The 25,064-nt window shown below is 38.1% G+C and overlaps 1 protein-coding gene across 1 annotated transcript in view; it reads left to right on the plus strand.

Annotated features, from left to right (window-relative positions):
* Window positions 1–25,064, plus strand: part of lrmda (leucine rich melanocyte differentiation associated) — a 339,147-nt gene that overhangs the window by 229,769 nt on the left and 84,314 nt on the right. The window lies entirely within an intron of this gene.

Raw genomic sequence — 25,064 nt, forward strand, 5'->3', positions numbered from 1 at the left:
CTCTTTGTAGCAGCACTTTGACTGGCCCGACAAAAGGGGCTGAAGTTATGGGAACTCTGCGCTCAGAGCAATACTTGTTGACTTGCAGAATTCAAGGAGGATGCCAAAAGGAAAGTTGCCCTATTCAAGTTTTTGCTTACACAAGGCCTCTTTGTGGTTTTTAAAGCTTGTCAGACACGTCAGGCCCGGTAAGAAACAGTATATTGTTTCCAGCACTTTGGATTCCTTTCCTTCTGACATCTGCCAGTCTGTAAAGATGATAAATTCTTGCCTCATTAGCCAGCGGTGTGGGATTACAGCCTGACAACACATTAATCACTTGCCTCTGTGGCAGGCCCCACTTGCAATAGGCATTGTTAACAAAACTTTTCTAATATGTCACTCTCCTCTCTGACAGGCCGTAATCAATCATCCTGATTGACAGAGCTGATAGATTACACTATTTATGCTCTGTGTAATGAAAGATAGCGTTTCCACCTACTGTCATTCCTGAGATAATGATAGCCCACCTCTGTAAAGGAACATACACACACAGTGCACAGAAGAAAGGAGGAAGAAGAAAAGGCAAAGCAGACAAACGCTGGCATGCATTGTGAACTTTAAGCAGACAATGTTATACTCCTTGGTGGGTGTCTCTTTTTGTCGCGCGGCATTGTTTGGTAATACGGGCTCGCTTTAAGGAAGGCTTCGACAGCGACACCGCCATTGTGAGCTCGTGTTCTGGCAGGGAAAAGTCGACTTTGTCTACCTGAGGATTCGGTTTCCACCGCCTCATTGTGGAGGCGAAGCTTTTGTAGGGTTTTTGTTTTTCCCGTCGGGAGGGAACGCGAACGACAAATCTGTGGGCCGAAACGCAATGATCGCGTGATTTATAGCGCAGCTCTTATGTAAATTTTTCAAATATTGGCAAAATTACCAGTAATTTGCACTTTCTCATTTTCCGTTCGGCATCGTTCGCCTGTGTCTAATAGCGTCTAATAGCAGCTAATACGCGTTCTGGGCTTTGTTTATAATCTGGTTTACTTCATTGCTTGTGCATTTGCACTGAATCTCCACATATTCTTGCTGAAGGGGCTGCTGCGAGGAGTGCCATTTCAAAAAGAGGAAGCGAATGAAAAAGAGGAATAGTCCATCATGCACCTGACAGCTAGCGAATTTGGTGCTTTTCTTGTGAGACAGTGAGCTGTCAGGAAATTAGTTAACTGGAGCATATTGTGGAGAGGCAGGTAATTTAGCCTCATTGATGGCATCACATAATGGCTCACAGGAGTCAGCTCCCTGACCTGCCAGTTCTTTGTGTATAATGCAGAATTTAGTGGCATGCTCAATGCATTCTGTCAGCTGCACGATTGGATTCTCAGCCCACTGTATCTCAGCCTGCAACATATTGGTCAATTATTTCTGAGGCTGTCAATGCTAGGAGGCACTGTTATTTAGTGTGTGTTAACTTTGCATCATTAAGACGCCGCGCGACAGCGAGAGACACTCCCGAGCGTAATTTATTTTGATACGGGCGCCGATAACCTTCATATTGTTTGACCTGCTGTTATGTTATGGAGGAAGAGGGAAATTCAACAGCTGTTGATGGCATTGCGTTCAGATTCTTTGTAATCTAGCGCTTAAGTTCAGTGCTCTTAGCGTCAGTGCCTATTTGTTGTTTTGTTTTGTTTTTATGGTTAGCCATCAGACAGCTCGCATTTCCCCGTCTCCGGTTAGCCCGCTTGTCATCCCGGCATTGTTATATCCAGATATAGCAGTGCTTTATGAGATCCCAACAAGAATATAGCTGCTCACTATGCCATAAAATAATCAATCACTCTCAGCACTGTGTATGCATGCTGCGGCCCTGCCTATGACGTAATTGCATTAGTCAATTAATACTCTCTATTTACGAGACAAGCCATCGAATAAACTGTATTACTGCTTTGACAATGTTGACTTTTATTTTAGATGAGTTTAATGGCTACTAACAAGCCTAGCAGTAAATAAACAGTCTGTGTGGGTGGTGAAGAAACAGAGTACTAGAAGCCTCGGGCTGCTGAAACCGAATGAGTGTGTGAACGTTAAACGTGTCCATAAAAGTAGTAATTTAGACATTTGGATGGAGAAGATTAATGAGAAAGCTGAGTGAATGAAGCATGGCGATAGACGAAGCCTACAGTCCTTTTTCTCCTCAGCAGGCAGATGGGAATATAATTCATGTCATGAGGGGTCAAGCAGGGTAAACCTGTGCTAATAGGTAGATGTGCACACATGAGCACCGGGTGGAGTGAGGTTTCAGATCTGCTCTGTTTGAGAACAAACAGCCGAGTCCTGCGTGAGATTAACTAGACAAGTGCACTGCATTAAAGTTCTCTGTTCTCATCAGCACTAGGTCAGAGCTGACAAACCTTTAACATATTGATGCAAGACTGCAGTTCTTATTGGATGTCGGACGTTCATATATGTTGTGCTTATCTGCTATATATGTAACTCTGTTCTAAATATCAGTTCACTGCCTTGTTGTGGCAGCTGCGTTCTGATCGAAAATGATCCTCATAACAGACTCTGAAACTCTACATAGGCAGCAATTTCACTTGTGCTGTTAAAATACAGATAAAAAAATAAAGATCCCATGACAAAAATCGGAATTAAAATCTCACTAAATCTCTGGAGCCATTTTAATGCTGGTCTACTCTTAAAAGGTGACGAACATCTTTTAAAAATAACTTACACTTTTTTCACTCAGAGTAGACCTGGGCGATAAAAAAAATCATATCTTGGCTGAATGATGATATGTGATATGTCTTGGTATTTTCTAAATTGTTCTATTTGGATAAAAAAAAGCAATAAACATTAACTGTATTTTACGAGTTATTAATAAGCCCTTAATATAAAGCATGTCTCATGTTTAGGACAGAATGGATAATGCACTTTGTCTCGCAGCAGCTCATTCTGTGTCCTCCGCTAATAACAAACTACTGTATATTAGGGCAGTACGATTAATCGAAAAATAATCAAAACAGAAATTCAGAACCTCTGACCGACGTATTTTTCCCATGTCGGTTATTTCGGTTTTAGTCACGTGACTCCGCCCCGTCAGTCACATCAAGTGCAGTTTGCAGGCACACAGAGAGATGCAGGAGCAGTTATCTTTGTTTATAGATGCCCAGAATCACTATAGTAACTGCATGTTTTACAAAGTTTATACAGGTAAGTTAATTGCCGCTCTTATAGCCTACGCGCTGCCCCACACACACACACACACACACAGAGATGGCGCGCTCAAGCCCTGAAGCCAGATCGCTTTCACTTTCGTCCTCATAAAGTTTGTCAAGTAAATGATACGATAAGTATCATAAGCAAACAATAAGTTTAAAGGCTTGCCAATTTGAAAATTTAAAGCGATTGTGCACTATTTAAAAACAATAATACGGAAAACTTATCCGTTCAGTGCTCAGCTTTTTTCTGTGACACAGAAAGCCGAGCCGTGTCACGTCTCTGACAATGTGCGCACGCCCTGAAGGCAGACCCTTTCACCTGCGTCCTCACAAAGCTTTGTCATTTGTATGTGTTTTAAGGCATGCCAGTTTGAGCATTAAAGCGATTTTAGACCATCAGATGTGTATTATGTTGAACTAATGCCTAATATATTGCGACAAACGAACACTCAGACAGAGGCTTGCAGATCACGTGAAGATCGTGCACAGAGAGGAGCACAGAAACGCAGTGTCAACGCTGTCCTGTGACTAAAGTAAAGTCACTAAAGTAGCTTAGAAACTCAACCGTTATAGGCATATATTTTAATACCTTTGAAGTAAGTACAAACCACAGCTTCATAATGAATAGAGACGGTATGACTAATTCACACACACCATCACTTTCTCATTAATGCATTCAAATAAATGTAATGTAGGCCTACTGTGTTAATTTATCTGTATCTGATGTACAACAAACAGAAATCTGCCCCATAGACAATAACTGCTGAAAGTGAACTGTTTCCTTCAAGTATTTTAAAGGTCCCGTTTTTCGTGTTTTTTTGAAGCTTTGATTGTGTTTACAGTGTGCAATATAACATGTGTTCATGTTTCGCGTGTAAAAAAACACAGTATTTTTCACACAATTTACTTATCTGTATACCGCTGTTTTCACTGTCCTCAAAACGGCTTGAAAGATTTCCCTGTTCTATGAAGTCCCTCCTTCAGAAACACGTAACTAGTTCTGATTGTGCCAGCGGTTCCCGTGTTGTGATTCGACAGCAGCTTAGCGCACGCAGAGCGCACGTTACCGGAAAGGTCACGCCTCTCACCATAACGGGGATGCATGCGCTCAATGATCTCTAAGTACAGCGTCCCTGGGAAAGCCAAACAAAGGTGACTTAACTCCGGGATGAAAATAACAGCGTCTCGACGACATGGCGACAAACAAACTATACAAACGCAACCGAACGCAACACTTCCTCTTATCCACGCGGGAGCAACAAGACCACGCCCCCTTTTTCGCGTACTCTTGTGGGCGGATGTTAGTCGACAAACTGCTCTACTGACGTAATTAAAGCAGGATGTACCAGGATGTAGTCCTAACCGGCCGTTCGCTGTAGGCTTTGAAAGGGAACTTCTGTTAAATAAAATATCTCGCTTGGCATTGAACTTTGAGCTTTATAATTTTACAGGTATTATATATGCTCTAACAGCAACATTACACACTAACTAAAGTTTGAAAAATGGGATCACGGAGAACAGGACCTTTAAAATCACAAAGAAATGCACTTTTTCATTAGAAAAAAAAATCCACCTTTAAATAGTAGAAAATATTTACAGTAAAAACCTTATGCAAAAAAAAAAGAAAAAAAAAGAAAACTAATCATTCATTAATCGTAATCGAGGTAAAATGTTCAATTAATTGAGGTTTTTATTTACTTGTGAGGTACAATACTTGTGCCGATTGTATTTAGGCTTGTGTTCGTTTGTGAAGATCATGTTGAACAAAACCAAAATGTAAGAATCATAAACTTGTTGGTCACAGAGCTTAGGCACAAGATCATTTACTCTACCCCACCTTAAAATAGCCTTTAAACCAAGCATTTGTTTCTAAACTGCAAAATGCCTCATCTAATGTAAAAGCACGATAATGGTAGCCATAAAAGGTCAAATACATGACATCCAATCAAATGACCTCATATTTTGCTGTCAAACCTGATTGCAAACACACAAGCAGCGTGCATATGATAGGTTGCGTGCAGAATGTGCTGCATTAGCAATTCACGTTACATTACTGCCATTCTCGACAATGTAGCTTTGTATCAACAATGCAAATGTGAATGCAAATGTACCTAAAAGTGAGGTTTTAGCACTTACTAGCATGAACACAACTATAGACAGATGTGCATAGAGATCGATTTAAAACTCAAACTTTCTTCGATTCAAAAACATACCCTGTGTGAATTCTTCTTGTTTTTAACGTTTAAATATGAGCAAGACGTTGTCATACTCAGATTCTAGTCAGAGTATGTATGTAGAAATATTACTATTACAATAACATTTTCATTATAAAAAATTTTAAATAGAGCATTTAAGAATAAATATAACAGTATAATAATAATAATAATTATTATATTTGACAGAAAACTTGTTTTACATAATAAATGATGGGTTACCTGTTAATATGCAGACAGCCTAAGACTAAAAATCTTTAGAAAGGTCTAAGAATTTATTGTAAAAAAATGATTATTATACAAATCTGTGCTTTTTATCTGTGATATCAATTTCTTAAAGTCTTTAATATGAAATATACATCCTCTTTTGCATCCACTGTGGGGATTAAAACTCCGTACATTGAAGAAAAATACACGGATTGTCATATACATTTATTTAGAAGTATTATTTTTCTTTTTTTCTACCCAAAAGTTTCATTCATACTGGAAGCCAGTGGGCGCCCTCGAGCAGAAACTCCACATTTGCCTCAGTGAAGTAATAGTTTACAGGAAATCCCTAATGTGAAGCTTGCGCTGCAGGCTGAATAAAATGAAGATAGAAACGCTTTGACTGATTAAACATGAAGATAATACTTCTGCGACAAGATATGGTGTATTTGAGTTCTTCAAGCCTTCTCTGGTATTTTCATAATAATAAAGTATGCAGTGCTGATTGACATTCTGTGATAAGAAGCCACATCAGCTTGACTGACAGTATGAAGTGAGTTAAAACCGGTTATTAAACGTTGTATTTTGTTGGACAAATAGTTTATGAATACTTCACATTACTAGTTTGGGAAGATGTTTGACGGCTGTTGTTTTAACAAACGCACATTATAAGCGACTCCAACTCGCAGTCTTTCAGACAGAGCAGCGTTTACTACTGATCACAGAGCCGCTCACCACAAACACACTGTACATGTATTTATTTCATTAAAATCGCAGCCTTTGAGCTTTCATAATCGCACATAACCCAAATCGCCATTGCGGTTCGATTTCGATTAATCGTGCAGCCCTATTTGCCGGTGTTGTAAAAAGAATTTAAGGATACATGTAGTATTTACCAACACGATCATCATTTTTGAGAGAAATAGTAAAGGGGAATGCTTATGCCAACAAGTTCTCCGTTTAGTAAATTAATTCAACCCAAGCGCTCTTTGGTGACGTTACTGTTGATCATCTGTCCATCATCGTATAAAGCCTGCCCTGACAATTTGATTGGTTCGAACAGCTCTGGTTAGAGCATAGTTGCTCCACAACGGATCCAGACCGAACTCCCGAACTCAAATGTTGTGGGCATCCAGGCTAGTTTTTTTTCCTGAATATCCTCACAATTGCAAAAGTGACATTGTTTTACATTGCTTTTATTGTCAGTATTGTTTGCTCTATTTTTCAGTGAAATAATAGTTAAAAAGAAAGCCACAGCAGAAGTGTTCTGAAACACACAGCAGTGATTCATTTGTGAATGAATCTGCGGCTCTGAATGAATCGGGAGAGGCAATGATTCAATGGCCCATTCTTAAATACAGCTACTTGCTTCGCTACTGAATGAATGACTCGCTCATTAAGACAGGGACAGAGCTGCCACCTACTGGCGGTTTTAATTTTATACCTAAAAGTATCACATCGATGGTACCATCATTTCATATTTCTCTATTGAACATTTTTTATTTAAAATATTATCCCATAACATTATTTATGTCATTGTAATTGCATCCATGCCACGTCTGAGCAGCATTAAACAGTGTGTGAATACATCTAGATGCAGCTTGTGCCACTTCAATGCAAAGATGGCTATTGTTGATACAGATTTCATTTAATTGAAACTATTGATTTAGTTTAATTTATTGCTTTATTTATTGTTTTAATGATTAAATTAATGGAATTTTAAGAATTTGACATAAAACATGACATACATTTTATAGGGTTAGAAAAATGTTGCCTTTATAAAGTAAAAAAAAAAATGTAAATCAATTTAAGGGAGCAATTTAAGGGAGCAAATACCGTCCCCTAATGGAAAAGGTGTGACAGGAGTCTAAGTGGAAGAGAGGGGGTAGGTACAAGGATGTTAAATGCAGGGGGTACGCCACTATAAAGAGTTTGGGAACCACTGCTCTAAAAGACACATAACACACACAAACACACAAAAGTGTGAACACCATCTCAGGTGTGTATGTTTGGGACTGTGAGGGTTAATTGTGTTCATTATTCACTGAGCATTCTTAATGCAGCAGGCCTCCGCATTGTTGAATGGCCTGTGAGAGGGAGGCCCATTCTCCTCATTCACACTATGAAAGGAGAGAGTCTCTGAGCCATCAGAGCACAGGCCTCCTGCAAACCCTGTGTTCCTCTGGGGTCGCCCGCAGGTCAGCAGGGTCAAGTGATACTCACACCACATTCATCCTTTACTTAGAAGAGACAGAGAAAGAGATTGAGGGAAAGAGAAAGACCCCTTTCAAAACCTCAAACCCCAATCTATTCAAATTGGCTGCATATCTCACCCTACACCATTAGTGCTATGTACATAAACGATACATCAAATTGCGCTGCTTGCTGAGGAGTCAGATGAGTAATTTTGTCTAATTTTTTTTGTCTCAAAACATGTAAACATACAATGCACTTTGAAATATACACACACACACACACACACACACACACACACACACACACACACACACACACACACACACACACACACACACACACACACACACACACACACACACACACACACACACACACACACATATATATATATATAAAATCTCTGAATCACCTGATATGTTGTGTTCTGAAGGAGCATGTGTATTGTTATACTATGATTATATTTCACAATACTGTTTTACAGCCTTGGTGAGCTTAAAGATCTTAAATGTTCCAAACTTTTGACCGTGTGTGTGGTTTGTCAACTAATAGTTTTTAGCAATAAACTTCCCTGTCATGATAGATTTATGCTTGAAATATGCTTAATTTTCTCTCTTTTTAAATTTGTGTTTAAATAATTGTGCTGGAAATAAAAGGAAAGAAACAATACTAATTATTTTTTATTTAAAAAAAAATATATATATTACTTTAAATTTTGTCAACAATCAAAATTTGGATTATTTTAAGATGAAATAATCATCTTAAAATGCGTTTTTGCTCCTTAAATATCTCTTGTTTTAATATCTATGCTCTGTAGATAATTGCACCTGGGGAAAAAAGATGGTAATTACTAACAAAAAAAAATATTAATTTATTCATTCATTCATTTCAGTGTTAGCTTTGGGCTGGTAAGTAACCCCCGAAAACACCCTAGCAACCACATAGCAACATTCAAACAACCATCCAGAACATCCTAGCAACCACACAGTAAACCTTAGCAACTGCCTGGGCAACCACCCAGAACACCCTAGCATCCCCGTAGCAACACAAAACACCATAGCATTGGGCAGCGAGTAAAACAAAAAAAAAACAAAAAAAATGTGGTCAATGAGCACTGGGCATTAATGAATGGCAAATAGCACATTTTATTTTTAAGCTTGACTGGTATTTTGAAAGTTTAAGTCATTTCTTGGATTTCCTCATGCTGGTGAAGTAATAAATTAGCATGTTGATGTTTGTAACCAGAGAGGACGCTTTACCCAGTTAAATGTTGGAGTAGGCTTCAACTTGTTTTTTAATTAACAGTATATTGCACAGGTGTTGAGGACAGTTGTGACTTCTGACATTAGTGTCTGGCTATTAATACCCAGCATGTGACCTTCGGGAAGCTGGCATTCACTGTGGAGCTGACAGATTCATGGCTCTGTTGCCCTGAATAAGGTTGTCACATATTTTTAAGTGCTTGAAACAGGTCCAGGGTGCCATAAACCTCAGACATTTTAATTCAGGCTGAACTGTAAGTCAGAATTTGCCGTATAAACGTTGGCCCTTGAATAATACAGACAAGGCTAATAGCTAGGATTAAAGCATTACTTGGACTTATTCAAGCATGATAACATCCCCGAGCAGCCATCAAGTTTCACCCTGTGTAAACCATAAATTCCAAATGATGTGAAGTCATGAGGTGAAATCGCAGTAGAAGCTCCATTGCGAGCGAAACTCAGCGGTTCAGCTTCCATGCGTGTCAGTCGTGTCCCGCAACTCCGTCCGTGAGAAGGATGTGTCTGGTTATTGTGTTTGATCAGCACGCTTCTGGACTGCTGGTTGCATTGAGGGACTGCAAAGAGAGAGTAGGGTTACGGCACCGCCGCTGCTCTGTTGACAGAGAGAAGGGTGGATGAGAGCCAGTCTGCCCTCTCTGCAGGTGTTACGGTGGTGCGGATTCCTTTCCAGCCTCCGTTTTCCGCTGCCAACCAAATGCTGAGATACAAACTGACAACAATAAGCCATTCTTGAGGCGTTCTTCCTCTCCTAGTGTATAAAAGTCACAGTTGTAACCCTGCGCTCTGACACGGGATAAAATAATATCTCTGAATCACCTGATATTGGCAGAGGGAACAGTAGCCTGCCAGTGGCACAATAGCCGTGTTTGCTTGCCAGCTGGAAGCAACAGTCGACGGGCTTGTTTAAGGTAATGTGATAAGTGGGCTGCTCCTACTTTCATCACACCTCTTCCAAAAGCACAAGGGATCTGGCCCTTTTCTCAGCTGTAAAGCAAGACGCGGTCGTTAAATCAGATAGGTTTACCGTATCCTGTCATAACTCATCAGACTTCCAGACAGCTCTCCTCCATTCCGCAGACATGGAAACGGTAACATGTCCCTACAAAACGCTTCATGTTTTTCTAATTTTCACTCAAATAAACCTTACTTGATACGCGTCTTGGAAGTGCTTCTAAAAGGTTGCATGTGCTATCACAGGAAAAAACGAGAAAGAAAATAATGCCATGGACTAGACGTAGACGTTTTCTCTGATCAGGGAAAAAAAAAGAAGCTTCTGACTGCTTTCATCAGTTTGCAGCGCTGTTTTTGGGGCAATCCTGGATGTCATTCATGTCAGGACTGGCTGACACCTGTCTGGTGTGTGGGGCTGGTCTGAGCTCTCTGTGTGTCTGTCAGGCGCTTGAGAGACTGTTTGTTTCCAGGCCGCTTTTGAGCCAGACGCCTTGCTGGCGCTCCAGGCCATGACCAGACTTTGAGCTCATCATGGCAGACATGACAGGCCTCCTTCTCTTTGGTGTTGAGAGTGAGTACGCTCTGTAGCCCAGTGGGGGAACCATTTCAAAATGGCGGCTGGCTTTTTTTTTCATCCAGCTTCTCTTGAACTGCACATCACAGGGAAGATCAATATTGTCTGTGCTAATATGATTCTCTTGTAAGTTCAGCGAGAACTTGTAAACATCCACCTTCACTGTATACTACTTCCAGATTTGTGCAGTATGGGAAGTTGTGCACTTTATTTTCAGAGCACAAAATAAGGAATTGAATTGGTCTAACTGTTCTTTAATCTTTAACATTAAAGGATTAGTTCACTTTTAAATAAACTTTTGCTGATAATTTACTCACCCCCATTTCATCCAAGATGTTCATGTCTTTCTTTCTTCAGTCAAAAAGAAATTAAGGTTTTTGATGAATTCTTGATGATTTTTCTCCATATAATGGACTTCAATGGGCTCCAAACTGTTCAATGTCCAAATGACAGTTACAATGCAGCTTCAAAGGGCTTTAAACGATACCAGACGATGAATGAGGGTCTTATCTAGTGAAACGATCAGTCATTAAAAAAAAAAATAATAATTTTTACGTTTTATAAGCACAAATGCTCGCCTTGCCCGGTTCTGTGATGCGCGTTCGTGACGTCACGTAATACACAATTACGTACCGAGTCCGTGTTTACAAGTTGAACATGCACGTGTACTCACACTAGGCACTGTTGGCTTGTACCGTGCCCAAGCGCGATTGTCCCCTCACCCCACTCCCCCCTGGGCCTGCACTCACATTGCAGTTAATATACCGGGCCGGAGCACGATCGCGTCATTCACAATGCAACTTTTTGTTTTGAAGAAGAAAAGTGCTTTTACTAATAGACTAATAGATTTATCATTTATGCCCATTGAAGTCCTGGAATCCTGGAATCCTGGAATGTTTTCATCAAAAACCTTAATTTCTTTTCGACTGAAGAAAGAAAGACATGGACATCTTGAATGACATGGGGGTGAGTAAATTATCAGCAAAAGTTTACTTCAACAAAAGTATTTAATCCTTTAACATGAAATTCGCGTCATGTATTTATTCATTCCTAAAAAGATATAGATATAGCACACAACTTTATTTCACCCATCTGGAATTGATTGAATCATTTACCAGAATCCGGCCTGGTGTCAAGGTAATTTGACTTGACTTCAGAGGTAATTTTTTTTATTAACATTTGAGGTATTTTACAAAAATAAAAATAAAGAAAAAATGCACTAACAGGTCAGTTTACACCGTTTTTATCAGAAAGCGTCTTGACCTTTCAAGTCTGTCTTTGTTTATTCCCTTCAGCCAGTTTTTATTTACTAACCTGTGCTATCTTTGATTAGTCATATAATCTCTTTAACACTGAGGGATATCCATGTCATGACTTGGACTAGCAAGCTTTCCGTCAGTATCACATTTTGAAGGCATCTGCTTGCCTGTCTTGTGAAATGAGATATAGTGATGGTTTCATATTCTAACTCAAGATTAATGTGGTTTTTTACAGCCTGCTGGGAGCTGCAATTGTACATGTCACTATAACATAATATCTGGCTTTAAAGACATGACTATTCATTTTAATGGCCTTTTCGACTCACAATTGAACATTACAATGCATACCACTCGTCTCAGAGCTCAATCATCACTCATTATGATGTCAAATCATCATAATGCACAATTCCATGGAAGTTCATGCCCAGTAGAGCTTGCTGTTAATCAACTTCCTTGTTTTTTTTCTATTAGCTCTAAAGGAATTTGAAAAGGGATTGGCACTACCGGTATGACACAGTTCAGAAGTTCATTTTACTTTTGTAATGTCAAATATTTCAAAAAGTGATGTTGACTGTTCTCAGTCAACACTTTAACAAAGATGTTTGCAACAGGGAACACTGCAGAAAGAAATCCAACTGCTGTCTGAAAGATTTGTTTCATGAATATAACCCATCGATTTTTCCCAGTGTAGTATTTTCCAGATTTACATAAAGCCAAGTTTGACTGGTCAATGACCCGACATGTCTTGCCTCTTTGAACAATCTTGTTTATCTTCAAATAAACAAATCTTTAACTGAATAATAGGCTTAGAACTGCTTACAAGAAATCTCTCGCTCAGATCAAATGTTCTGTGTTATTTTTCTTGAGTTATTGTTGGATGAATGGGGGCCATCACTGGCTGGTACAAATATTTTTGGTTAGATAATCCAGTAATGTTTCGCTTTGCACTTTGTCCAAACACACAGCTCTTTTTCAGTCCAGCTGCACATGACCAGAACGCTTTGTGGGAGCAGAGTTTGATTAAACAGAGCCGGTAATAGCCATGAGCTCATGATTTGTGGTGTACATCATTTATTTAGACATTCCTTCATAGTGGCTGTTTGCTCTTTCATATTTGTCAATTGTATTAACATTAACATATGAAAACAGTTTTATTTAGCAATAAGGTGCAGTGACTATATTACGTGTTTACATTTTCTATGATCCTTTTATTTTCTTGCAAAATAGCTAGATGGTTTTTTTTTTTTTAAATGTCTACATATACGCTACACTTAAATGGTTCAAAAGTATGGGGTCAGTAAAATTAGATAAAATACTCAATTCAATTGATCAAAAGTGTCAGTAAAGACAGATAATATTACAATAAAATTCTAAATAAATTTCATAAATTCATAAAATAATCCTCAAAACAGCACAGACGCAGCCGGATAATTTCCATAAATGACCAATGCAATTTACCAGTTAGTGTCTGGTTTAAGATGTGCTTTTTTGGGGTGGTGAATAATGGCGTAAACATCAGTAAATTGACGAGCGCAAATCTTAGTAAATCACATTGCGTGATTCATTTAAATACTCTTCTCCTATTAATGTTGCGTCTGAAAGGCATCCTTTTCAGTGCCATTTTTCTCTTTTTAGTTTTTTAACGCTGGGGTTTTGCGCTGGCTCAAGCTGTTAGTAAATCTGGCCCCAAATTTTACAGTAGCTGTGTCAAATATCATGTTTGATTAATTAAATATTGTAGCTTTTTGCTACAAAGAATTGAATATCAGTTAAACAGGTTTCATCAAAAATTGTTGTTGTGTGATTTTAATTATTAAATGCATTTGAAAAGGTCAAGACATTTAATATGCTGTGAACTATAAACAATTCACTCTAGGTTTATATATACACACAGATATATACAGTAGCTGTTAAGCATGCATTTTATTTGGCTTGACCAATCAGCATCCTGAACATTGTTTTATAATTCATTTTAATGCATGTTGTCCACCTAAAATGTTGTCCCCTCAGGGCTACACCACGTTAGCTGTGTATAGGGCATCTCAGCTGTGTGTTTTTGTGGTGTTATGTCACCCCCTCTCAGGCGGTGTTTGTTTAACGCTGCCCGCAGGCCCGAGCAGCACGGATTGTGACCTCAGCGAATTTCCGCAGTGCATGTCACAACGAGGCCACGCCGCTGCAGGTATACATGTGCCGCCACGCTGCGTCTCTGATCTATACTCACCCACACAGCCGAAGAGGCCACTGCCGCTGGTATATCCACTCTTGCAGATTATGCTCCTTGCCCAGGAGAGAAAGATAAGGATGAAATAGCCAAGCGTATTCTCTAGCACGGTGCTGTGTAAACATCTGTGTTTTACCTGTCATTTCCCCTGAGTGCTGTCTCATTTCCTTTATCTCACAGCGCTCAGCGTTCTGCGTGAAATTTGATCCTGCCCTTTCTCCTGCTCTACATGAATGCCATTTTGTCAAACAGGGAAGACATTCTTCATGGGATGAGTCGTTTAACATTTGTTAAATGTGGCATTCACCAGTGTGGTGGACCGCGGTTTAAATCAGTGCTTATTACTGTGATTTGAAGAGGCTTGTCTGCTCGGCTTTGCCGTAGGTGCGAACATGCGCCATAGCTCTTGTTTTGCTCAGCGGTGTTGTTTACACATTCATTAGCATACTTTGGTTTCAGCCGAAACTCGAAGCGACTTTTCATGGTGCTTCATCACATATATCCATGACAACATTAGTGCCTTCAGAAAACGTCTGCTGCTCCACGTTCACAGTGACTGGGTGGTCCACCGGTGGCTTTCTGAGAGTAGACGTGGAGCATCGAAACAGAACTCTTATCAAGTCAAGGATTCTCAACACATTTGGTCCTCAAGCCATGTTTCAATTATTTAAAGAATAACTATGCATTTTACTATTTAAATAAAAAATTGTTTTTTTTTTTTTTTTTTACTTTTCTTTACTTTTAACTTTAATTGTTATCGTTTTGAGTGTCGTTTAAGATGCTGAGTAAAGCTACAATCAGTCAGTTTCAAAAATAAATACAAAACCTGTCCTAATTGAAAGAAAACATGCTGACAAAAAGAATGAATCCAATATTTGGTGATAATATTGCATAACGAGAGATTTCTAAAAAACAAATTGTAGACAGTCATTTTTGACCGGGAACACCACAAGTAAAAGCATTTCAAAACAGACTTCCTGGTTAAATATTAAAGCACACTACAGTGATAAATTGTACAGAAAATTATAAAATTGTATTCAATATTGCAAAAAATACCCACACATTTTTTTTTTTTTTGGTTAAAAATTTGGGTCCAGATAAAGGAGGATCAATCAGATCCAAAAAGAAAAACAAAACCTATTCTAATTGAAAGAAAACAAGTTGACAAAAAGATTGCATCCAATATTATGTAATAATATAGAGGAATGACAGATTTATTAGCAATTTTTTTTAACAATATAAAACACGTAAATGTAAATAACGTTTATATGTAAATAAAAGTACAGTGACAGGTATTTATTGCACTGACCAAAAACAGTATAAAAGTATTAACTCATGTTGCATTCCAAGTCTTCTGAAGTCATAGAATATCTTTATGTAAAAAACAGAGTTGATCTTAATGTTTTAATCACTGAAATTATGAACCCGCCGCTTCGTGAACGCATGCACCCAAAAGATAGACCGACACTTTAGCATGACGCAATCAGTCACGAGACACACAAGAGCCAATTACATTTTACAGTCAAAGCTGACGTTGGTCACGAGACATGAGAGCTAATGTAATTTTACTATCAAAGTTGCCTTAATGTTTCTTTGGGCGGCAATTTTTTAATGTGTGCATGATCTTTGGCGGATGGGGACGCTGATCATTTACATTTACATTTATGCATTTGGCAGACGCTTTTATCCAAAGCGACTTACATTGCATTCAAGGTACACATTTTATATTTTGTCAATTCTTGCTTTCCCTGATCACTATTGGGTATTTTCTACAAATCAATCGTTTGGCCTCGAACACTTGAAATATTTGTACTTTTTGAATAAATTGTGCCTGCAGTTGTATCTGCCTGCTATATCCTGCGTTTTATATCATATAATACACAAATGGGTAAGTTTAGGGATGGGGTTGGGTTACATGTCTAAATAGCGTAAATAAAATTATGCTGGCTGGTTAAATTTAGAGTCACACTCCAACATGTCATAATGGCAAAATCATATCCCAATATATAAGTTCGTCATGATGATAACATTCCCATGCCCAACACAGCCGTGTATAACGCCAAAGGTTTCTCATTGAAATCAACGGAGTAACCTGCACGTCGAAAAATGACGGTAAAGGGGTACCCTGTGACGTAGACGCAGAAGGGTCCTGACCAAGCATCAGTATGTGACGAGTTGGGAGTGAGCCAACGTGTTGACAAAAACAGTTCTTCAAAACATTTTCTTTTGTGTCCATGACAAACATAAGTGCCTTCAAAAAGGGAAGAAGGGCTAAGTCATACAGGCTTGTAACATTATTTTTTGTGTTTTTAATTATACAAGAAAAGCTACAAATTAATATACAAGTAAAATTATGCTTACATTTTAAAACTATACCTTAAATAATAAAGTTTGAGAACCTGTGTTGTCATGGCCGCCATGGCTGGTTTTGCTGTTGTTCTTCTTTTAAAGAGCCTGCTAAATACGAATCAGCTGCCAATGGAACTGGGACTCTGACAGGCTTTTCTCTCTCTATGTCTCTCTCTGTCTCTCTCTGTCTCTCTCTCTCTCTCTCTCTCTCTCTCTCTCTCTCTCTCTCTCTCTCTCTCTCTCTCTTTCTCTCTTCCTGTCTCTCACCCTTCAATTCTCTCCCCCCTCCATCTAAGAATGGGCTGTGCCTCCGGGGGCCACATCACTTACCTGCTGACACACAGGACATGATTGATGAGCAGCCTCGGGCGCTGGAGTCGACTTTGTCAGCTGCTCATAATTTATACATCTTATCTCTGTCAAAAGAAAAGACGGAGCATGGCGTATGGAAATGAAAACACGGGCCTTGTTTAGGCTTCCAGTATGCATGGCACACGAATCGAAAGAACTTTGATTGCTATCTGCCCTCTCCCTCATCGGCCCTAAGTGTCCCAGCCCCATGCATCCCCATATACTCTTTGTATGTCTCTGCTTTCTGTGCTGGACCAAACTGTGATTCTCAGCTGACAGCGATAGCCACAGTTTACATCCCAAACCAGCTTTGGACATGCTGGAGTGGATAATACCACAAAATTATGCCCTTTTAGCCATTTCAAATGAAAAAGACATGCAGCTGAGAACCCTTAAAATGGCTCCTTTCTGTCAAATGTTCATAATATAGAAATGTATATTCTATATTTAATCTTTAAACACAAAAAGGATAATCAGTGGTTGCACAATGCATTCTGCCAGTTTATCATTTTGTCTCAGCCTGTTTTGCCAGTGTTACTAAACACTATGTATAGATAGAATGTATACATCTTATTCAGAGCAGCGCCATGACAGGTATGAAATCGAGGCTGTGAGGGATAGACACTATATAAAGCCCCTAGATCACTTATAATTTCCACAGCTCATATTGTCTGGGGTTCTTTTGTCTACTGAAAATTCTTGCAAATATTTTTTTTTACTGCGTTTCGTCTACAGAACAATCCAAAAACACATTAAATAACTACAACCAACTGTAGAGATGTACAGTACTGTGCAAAAATCTTAGGCACGTTAGTATTTTCACCCCAAAAAAATTTTTTAAGCTAGTTATTTATATATTTTGCTGTAGTGAAATATCAGTTTACATTTCCAAACCTTCCTTTTTCCATTAATTGTAATAATCCAGTGATATATTTTTGTATGCAAGAGGAGTCTGACAACAGCCGGTTCTGATCTCACCATCATCGAGTCTGTCTGTGATTACATGAAGAAAGAAAAAAACTGAGAGAGACTAAATCCAGAAATCGCAGAAGAACTGCAGCAACATCTCCAAGACACTTGAAGAAACCTACCTGCAAAGCAAAAGTTTTAGGCACTTACAGTAAAATACTGTAAAATGTGGATGCTTTCAAAAAATAGAACTTATTTATCAATTAACTTCTATTAACTAAATCAAATCAATATTTGGTGTGACCATCCTTTTAAAACAGATTTTGTCCAGGTACACTTGCACATAGTTTTTCAGGTTGATTTGGAGGTCGGTTTCGTCAAGTGTCTTGAAGACATTGGGTATGTCTCAATCAGCTCCCTAGTTCAGTAGTCAGGGCACTGATCAGGGAGTCAGCCATTTTAAGGGCTGTCTCAATCGCAGAATCCTTCCAGTGCACTGAAATGTTCGCTCCCTAAAAAGTCCCACAATGCACTGCAAAACCCAGTGTGCTTTGATGCACACGGTGTACCCTTAACGGAAGTTCTGTAGCGCAAAACTTAAATCACCTGAACCAACTCATTACACATAACGTCTGATAACGACACGCGGTATATGTTGTTCTTTATTATATTTCAGGATAAACATTAGGGATACAGTTAGTCCACGGTTCAATACATACCTCAGTTTTTAACCACGGTTTTGTTATTCTATTCTTAAGCGACAGGAACAGCAAGAGGTTAAGGAGAAAAAAGACAATTTTTTATTGCAATACTCTTTCTTTATTTTACTTCAAAGAATTGAAAAACCTTAAAAAAAATTTAAACTTTTTTTGTAAAATCCTTGTACACATTCCTAGTGTATTGTATAATATAAAATAAATATATTTAAAGATTTACACTGGCAGCTCAGAGCAGTACAGCAGCGTTTAAGTATGAAATTGAATGAATAAATGTAAAAATAAAACACTACATAGACTTCACTATAAAATATACATTGATTCTTATTTAAGCTACTGTATTAGTTTTTCAGTCAAGAGCAGTGAGTGATTTTCTCTTTGTTTTTGTTTTTTGTCTTTTGTTGTACTAACATTAAAGGGATAGTTCACTCAAAAATGAAAATTCTGTCATCGAGAAATGAATACAGGTTTGGAACAATATTAGAGTGAGTAAATAATTACATAATTTTAGAGATGAACTGTCCCTTTAAGAACAGCGTGTTCACTAGGCTGCGCTGCTGTCAATTTAAGACCTGCGTGCATTTAATATACAGACACACGCCGATTTTACTTTCACTTTAGACATAACCGACTGTGTTTATGTTAACCTTGTGTGTATTTGACAGTATTAGCGCAGTAAGACGACTACTTAGTCCAGTAATCACGTGTTTGACAGGCTTTTAGTGCTCGCGCTTGGAAAAATGCATGTTAAAACCGTGCATACGCCAGCAAGGCTTTAAAGCGCATGCAAATAATGAACTTTCGTGATTGTGAATTACTATAGTGTTCCGTGAGTATAACTCTACCACTAACGTGTGATGTGAATGTATGTCGCGTTGTTCAGTATATTGGGATGGAGGCAAATGATAGAATTTGTAGAAAAATAATTAATTTAATGCAAAACCGTGAATGCCGTACCGAACGTTTCAATATTCTATTGAGAATTGTGGCATCCCTAATAAACATACATAGCTAGACAGGTAATGAACATAATCTAGCTAATATGTATAATTTATTTACAGCTGAAATGCTGCACATATATATAACAAGCAAAGTATTTATCATAATGTTCTTAAAATAACATTACAAGTGTCAGGAAGATATCAGCTATGCTGTTGTTCATAAATACCAGTAGTGATGTTGTTCAATGAGGACGTTGTCACGTCGCCGGAAATAGATTCATCAGTGTCCCAATGTGTAGTGAGCCAGCGTCCTTTACTGTCCTTACCAGTGCCCGAATTTGTGTACACGATTTACTGATTCACAGGCTCGGGAGCTAGGGAACGAATAGCTAGATGCACCCTTTGCTACAGTTCTTCTGGATTTAGTCTCTCTCAGTTTTATCTTTCTTCATGTAATCCCAGACAGACTCGATGATGGTGAGATCAGATCTCGGTGTGGAGCACACCAGCTGTTGTCAGACTCATTGTACATATAGAAATATCACTGGATTATTACAATTAATGGCAAAAGGAATGTTTGAAAATGTAAACTGATATTTCCTACTGACACACTACAGCAAAATATATAAATAACTAGCTTAAAACATTTTTTGGGGGTGAAAATACTAATGTTCCTAAGACTTTTGCACAGTACTGTATGTCTATCCCTCATAGCCTCGCTCTCATTCCCTTTAAAAAATCAAAGCTGCTGTGAATAAGGTCTATAGAGCAAAACGTTTTCTAAACTGTATAAAATTGAATAGGCTGATATAATTAAAAGATCGCAGTTGCAGAGTATGAAACGATCATAACTGCCGATAACTGTCTGCTGTGTTTCATGGTGAAGCGCAGCACTGGCTATGTTTACACGCACAACTTTTGTTTTAATCAGACCGAATTCATTCCAATTAATGAATCTGAATGTAGTGTTTGCATGAACGCTATACAAAGTGATCGGGTTGATGTGCACGTTTATATGTCACAAGCTTCAAATCGGAATTGATTTTTCCGACATGCGCACACTGCACAAATATGCAAAGTTTCCTGCTGTTTGCACATAATAACTATTCTACTACATAGGTTCTTTATATGTTTTATACAGCAGACTTAATATTTATCCATTTCTGGTCATAATTTGGAGACAATGGCAATGAGTATATGAACCATTTTGCCGTGCTGCTTATATATATCACGCAGTAAAAATGCCCCTCCCCACACTCCAAAACCAGTCGTCTGTGGATGGAAATCCGAAAAAAGGACTGGTGGAACGTTGTCCACCTCCACTTCACAAACACTGAGTGAAGGGATAATTTTAGAATGACGGGACACTCGTTTATATGACACTTTATTCAACAGGAAGAACAGCTCGTTCCAGGCGTCATATGTCATTTCGCCATTTCTACGTCATTGCACATGCGCAGTCCTTTCAGTTTCAGTTTTCAATCCGATCAAGTGTCTCGATTGGATAAGAAAAAGAATAAACCAAATTTAATTCGGATCGAGAGCAATTGGATCGATTAAGGTGTTTACATGAAGGCTTTTAAGTCCGATTGAGCCATCAATCCGATTACTAATGTATTATTTGGTTGCATGTAAATGTTCTTTTATCCGCTGGTAGCTCATGATCCTTGTTTTCAGTGTTCGGTTCACAGTAAATGCTGCTCTCCAAAAACTCCTTAATGAGTGCTGTGAGTTTGCGTCACTCATAATGTACATTATAAAATGCAACTCATGTCAGACATCTTCCCCAGGATTGTTATAAAAAGCTTTTATAAATCTGTTGTCAAAAAAAAGGGCTATACCTGTGATTTTATATAAAAATATAAGCTCTTTGGTTTAACGTTTTACAATCTAAAAATTGTAGATGTATTGTTCTCTAAAATAAAAGTAGTTTTAGTTTACAGTGCAATATTATTGAACATTGAGTTGGCCTTTGATGTTAATTAACTGATGCCTTATTTATCATCCGTTCCCTCTAACAAAAAAATGCATTTAATTTTATTTTACTCCCAAACCTTTTAGACTCGCGCACCTAGTCAAAATTAAACCCGAAAAGCAGAAGTGCAAATTGCGTCTCCAATGATGTGTCACATCATCTTTTCAACACTTGTTTTCTTTAGTTTGTCAGTCTTATTGTCAGATCACTCATCCGTAACTTGTTATTTTAATTCTGATGACAGATGAGTGACGCTCCAGTAGATATCGCAGTCAGACACCCTTCAAACCCATTGTGTGCTGTGTTTGCAAGAGATGCTTAAAAATAGTCACAATGTAAATGAAGACTTGCACATAGGTACGACACAGTTGACCTGATCTAATAAAATGAATTCCGCCTAACAGAACATCTCTTAACCGGTCTGTTAATTGTTTGAGGTTGAATGTCGTGTCAGCTTTAAACTGACTTGACTTCTCTTGTCTTGTTGACTGGCTAACCGTGTAGCTGAATTGGAAAAGTTTAAAACACTCAGCTGTAATCATTCTTCACTTCTTGTGCTTATTTATGTTTGCTCAAATCCTTTCTTCTTCACCATTTTTAAAAAAAGAAAAGCTTATTTTTTTGGTAGCATGACTAGCAAAGCAGCTTTGATTTCATAACCCCTTCCCGCTATTGATCTTTTGTCATAGATAAAAGAACTTTCCTGAAATCATGCATTTTTCATGCCGATATCAATGGGTTCAATTGAAGTTTTTGTATTTGGTGCTAAGGTTTGCTTAAAGCTATACTTAGCAATGCTGTCTGTTTTGCTCTATTGATTCAGTAGTTTTGTATCTTGGATATTGGAGGCAGCGGTCCCTTGACATCACTTTACTTTGCCTTTGATCAACATAATAGCTCTGAGCAACAGTGTAGAATCAAGTAAATTAGACTAATTATGAAGTTTTAGGAAGATAGTGTATTGTGTATTGCATTAAAATTTAAAGAGATTCAAGCTGTCCTCAGAAAATGTGCGTCTTGAGGAATTGTTTTAGGCTTGCTCAAAACACATGCTTGATGTTCTCATGAACTACATGCTCAACTGAGAAACTCATTTAACCCGCCTCACTTTCAAATAGATGATATTATTAGATCATAGAGGTTTTGAGACGCATTAATGCCAGTTGTGGAAGATCATTTTCAGTAATGACGTTATTTTTGGCATTTTGCAGGAAAAACAATCGGAAAGTGTTAATATTGATTGACAGAGTTACAGTTTCAACTGCCTCCATAAATTTTCATGATTAGTTCTTTAGTGTAAATAATGCATAATGTTTTGCATTAATACATCTGTTTGGTGTTGAAAGATTAGATTGGCACAATTGAGTTTCATCTATTTAGTTGTTAATTAACACATGTTTTGGAGGTGATCTTATATTTTAAGGTAGCCTGATTTTTGGAACAGCAGACAATGTTCAAATCACTTTTTTTATTGTAGAGCAGTGAAGCTGTTAATAATTTTGATGTAACGAACACACTGACAATGTTCACACAAAAATAGGTGACAGACATATCAAAACGCGTATTGTTGGCACCTTCTGCTCAGTTGATTGAGTTCTTTATTTTTCTTTTGTTTCACTTGATTGTTCTGCTCTCTGCAAAGAAATGTAACATTCAAGATGCTGCTTCCAACTACGGTCATGTAAATTTCCTTAATGATTCACCAAATTGTATTTTGTATGTTAAGAAAACCAGGTCTAGTTGTCACAGTTTTAATTTGTGGTTTATTTAGCTGTAGATACAGTAGCTAAGCTGCAAAATAAACCAGCTATTGACTATTATAAGCAGTGTTGGGGAATGCTGCGTAATGCGTTACAGTATTGCGTTACTCCTTAAAAAGTAACTAATTGTGTTAGTTACTTTTCATGAAAAGTAATGTTATGTTACTTTTGTGTTACTTTTTCTCACTTTTCTCAGGCTGGGCTTGCTTATTTGTTTTGTAACAACAAAACAAAAAATCTATTTTTGGCAAATGTAAAGGCCCTTTTAAACCAAAAGTGAAATGAATAAATTTGATGTTTAACTAAAGTCATTTTCGCTTGTTCGTATGGTGGATCATCGAAGGTCAGCAGAAAAGACATTCATATAAAGTGATATTAAATACATAAAGTATATTTGTATAATTTAACTAATCTATATTTGGTAAATGTAAAAGCCCTTTTAAACCAAAAGTGAAATGAATAAATGTGATGTTTAACTGAAGTCATTTTTGCTTATTCGTATGGTGGATCATCGAAGGTCAGCAGAAAAGACATTGATATAAAGTGAGATTAAATATTTAACTAATCTATTTTTGGTAAATGTAAAGGCCCTTTTAAACCAAAAGTGAAATGAATAAATGTGATGTTGATTGTGACATTGATATAAAGTGAGATTAAATACATAAAGTATATTTGTGTAATGTAACATTTAATTATTGCAGGTTTGTGTAATATTCCGAGTTTGCCTTCAGTTTTTATTCATTCTGTTTTTGTGCAAATGAGATGAGTAAATGCATACTCAGAAATTATCCTAATTCATTAGTGTAGGTGTTTGAAACCAACATATAAGAAAACACGCATTTGTGTAATTGGAGTTATATTTAATGCTGCTGTTTTAAAGTGTTAACATTTTGTGCCACATTTATGAGAGTCATTGTGCCATATAGGCTTGTCTTCAAGACTACAGGACCAATTTAAGACTAGCCCCCACAGGAAATAATTCCGAAATGATGTTGTTGCAGAGGCGGCGGCTGCTTTTGTTGTCAGGTGTTAAATAACACTTTGGACCAAGGACAGCCAAATGACAGAGTCCTCTCTGGGAGAATCTAAAAAGAGGAAAAATATAGTGCAGAGAGGCAGGAAGGACTCCTCAAAGAGGTGACCATCAGCACAGCACTGAGATGTTTGGCAGCACACTGCTGCCATGGTGTAATTGGAGAGAAAACATATATGGGTGCAAATTACCCCCTGTCAGTGACATTAAAAGGAGAACCGCTGATGTCTGAGCAAGAGGGAGCGGGAAAAGAGAACGAGCGGGCGGGCAGGGAGAAAAGTGGAGGCTAAGTAAAAAGCAGATCAAATGGAAACATGGCGGGAACGAGGAGCGAGAGAGCGCATGAAAATATTTCGGATAATTGTTAGCCAGTCGGTCAGATGGTGTGCTGTTTGCGAAACCAGACAAAAAGAGTTAGGAAAACAGATGTTTTGTTGTTTGGAGGTGCTGTGATTGATTTGTCACATTTTCAATGTATGTACATTTAAAAGGGACAAAAAGGAAACATTAAAGAGCATGGAGGCAGCACAGCCACTCATCTGATGTGTGATGTGTGTACTTAAGAGCCGAACATGCATGCTAGTGGCAGAGGCGATCAAAGCATTCCCTATCATTAGGAGCAGATAGCCTGTGCCTTCAGCTTTCAGCTCAGCCCAGTGACCAAGAGCTGTCAGAGAACGAGCTGGAATGTATGACCATATCAACTTCAATGGAAGCCACAGCCGTGATCTTGGGCTGGAAGTTGGTGGGCTTTTTCTGCATTTTCTTGTGCTGGATTTCAAAATAGTAAACTGAGAATATCATGTTAGTGGCAGGAAGTATTATCAGATTAGCCAAAATATAAACTTTGTGAATTACGTGAAGTCAAGTTCTGTGGAGTTCAGGGTACAGATTCTGTGTGGGCATGTTTGGAATTAATCAAA

This window comes from Gobio gobio (assembly GCF_949357685.1).
Source record: "Gobio gobio genome assembly, chromosome: 18".
Lineage (NCBI taxonomy): Eukaryota > Metazoa > Chordata > Actinopteri > Cypriniformes > Gobionidae > Gobio > Gobio gobio.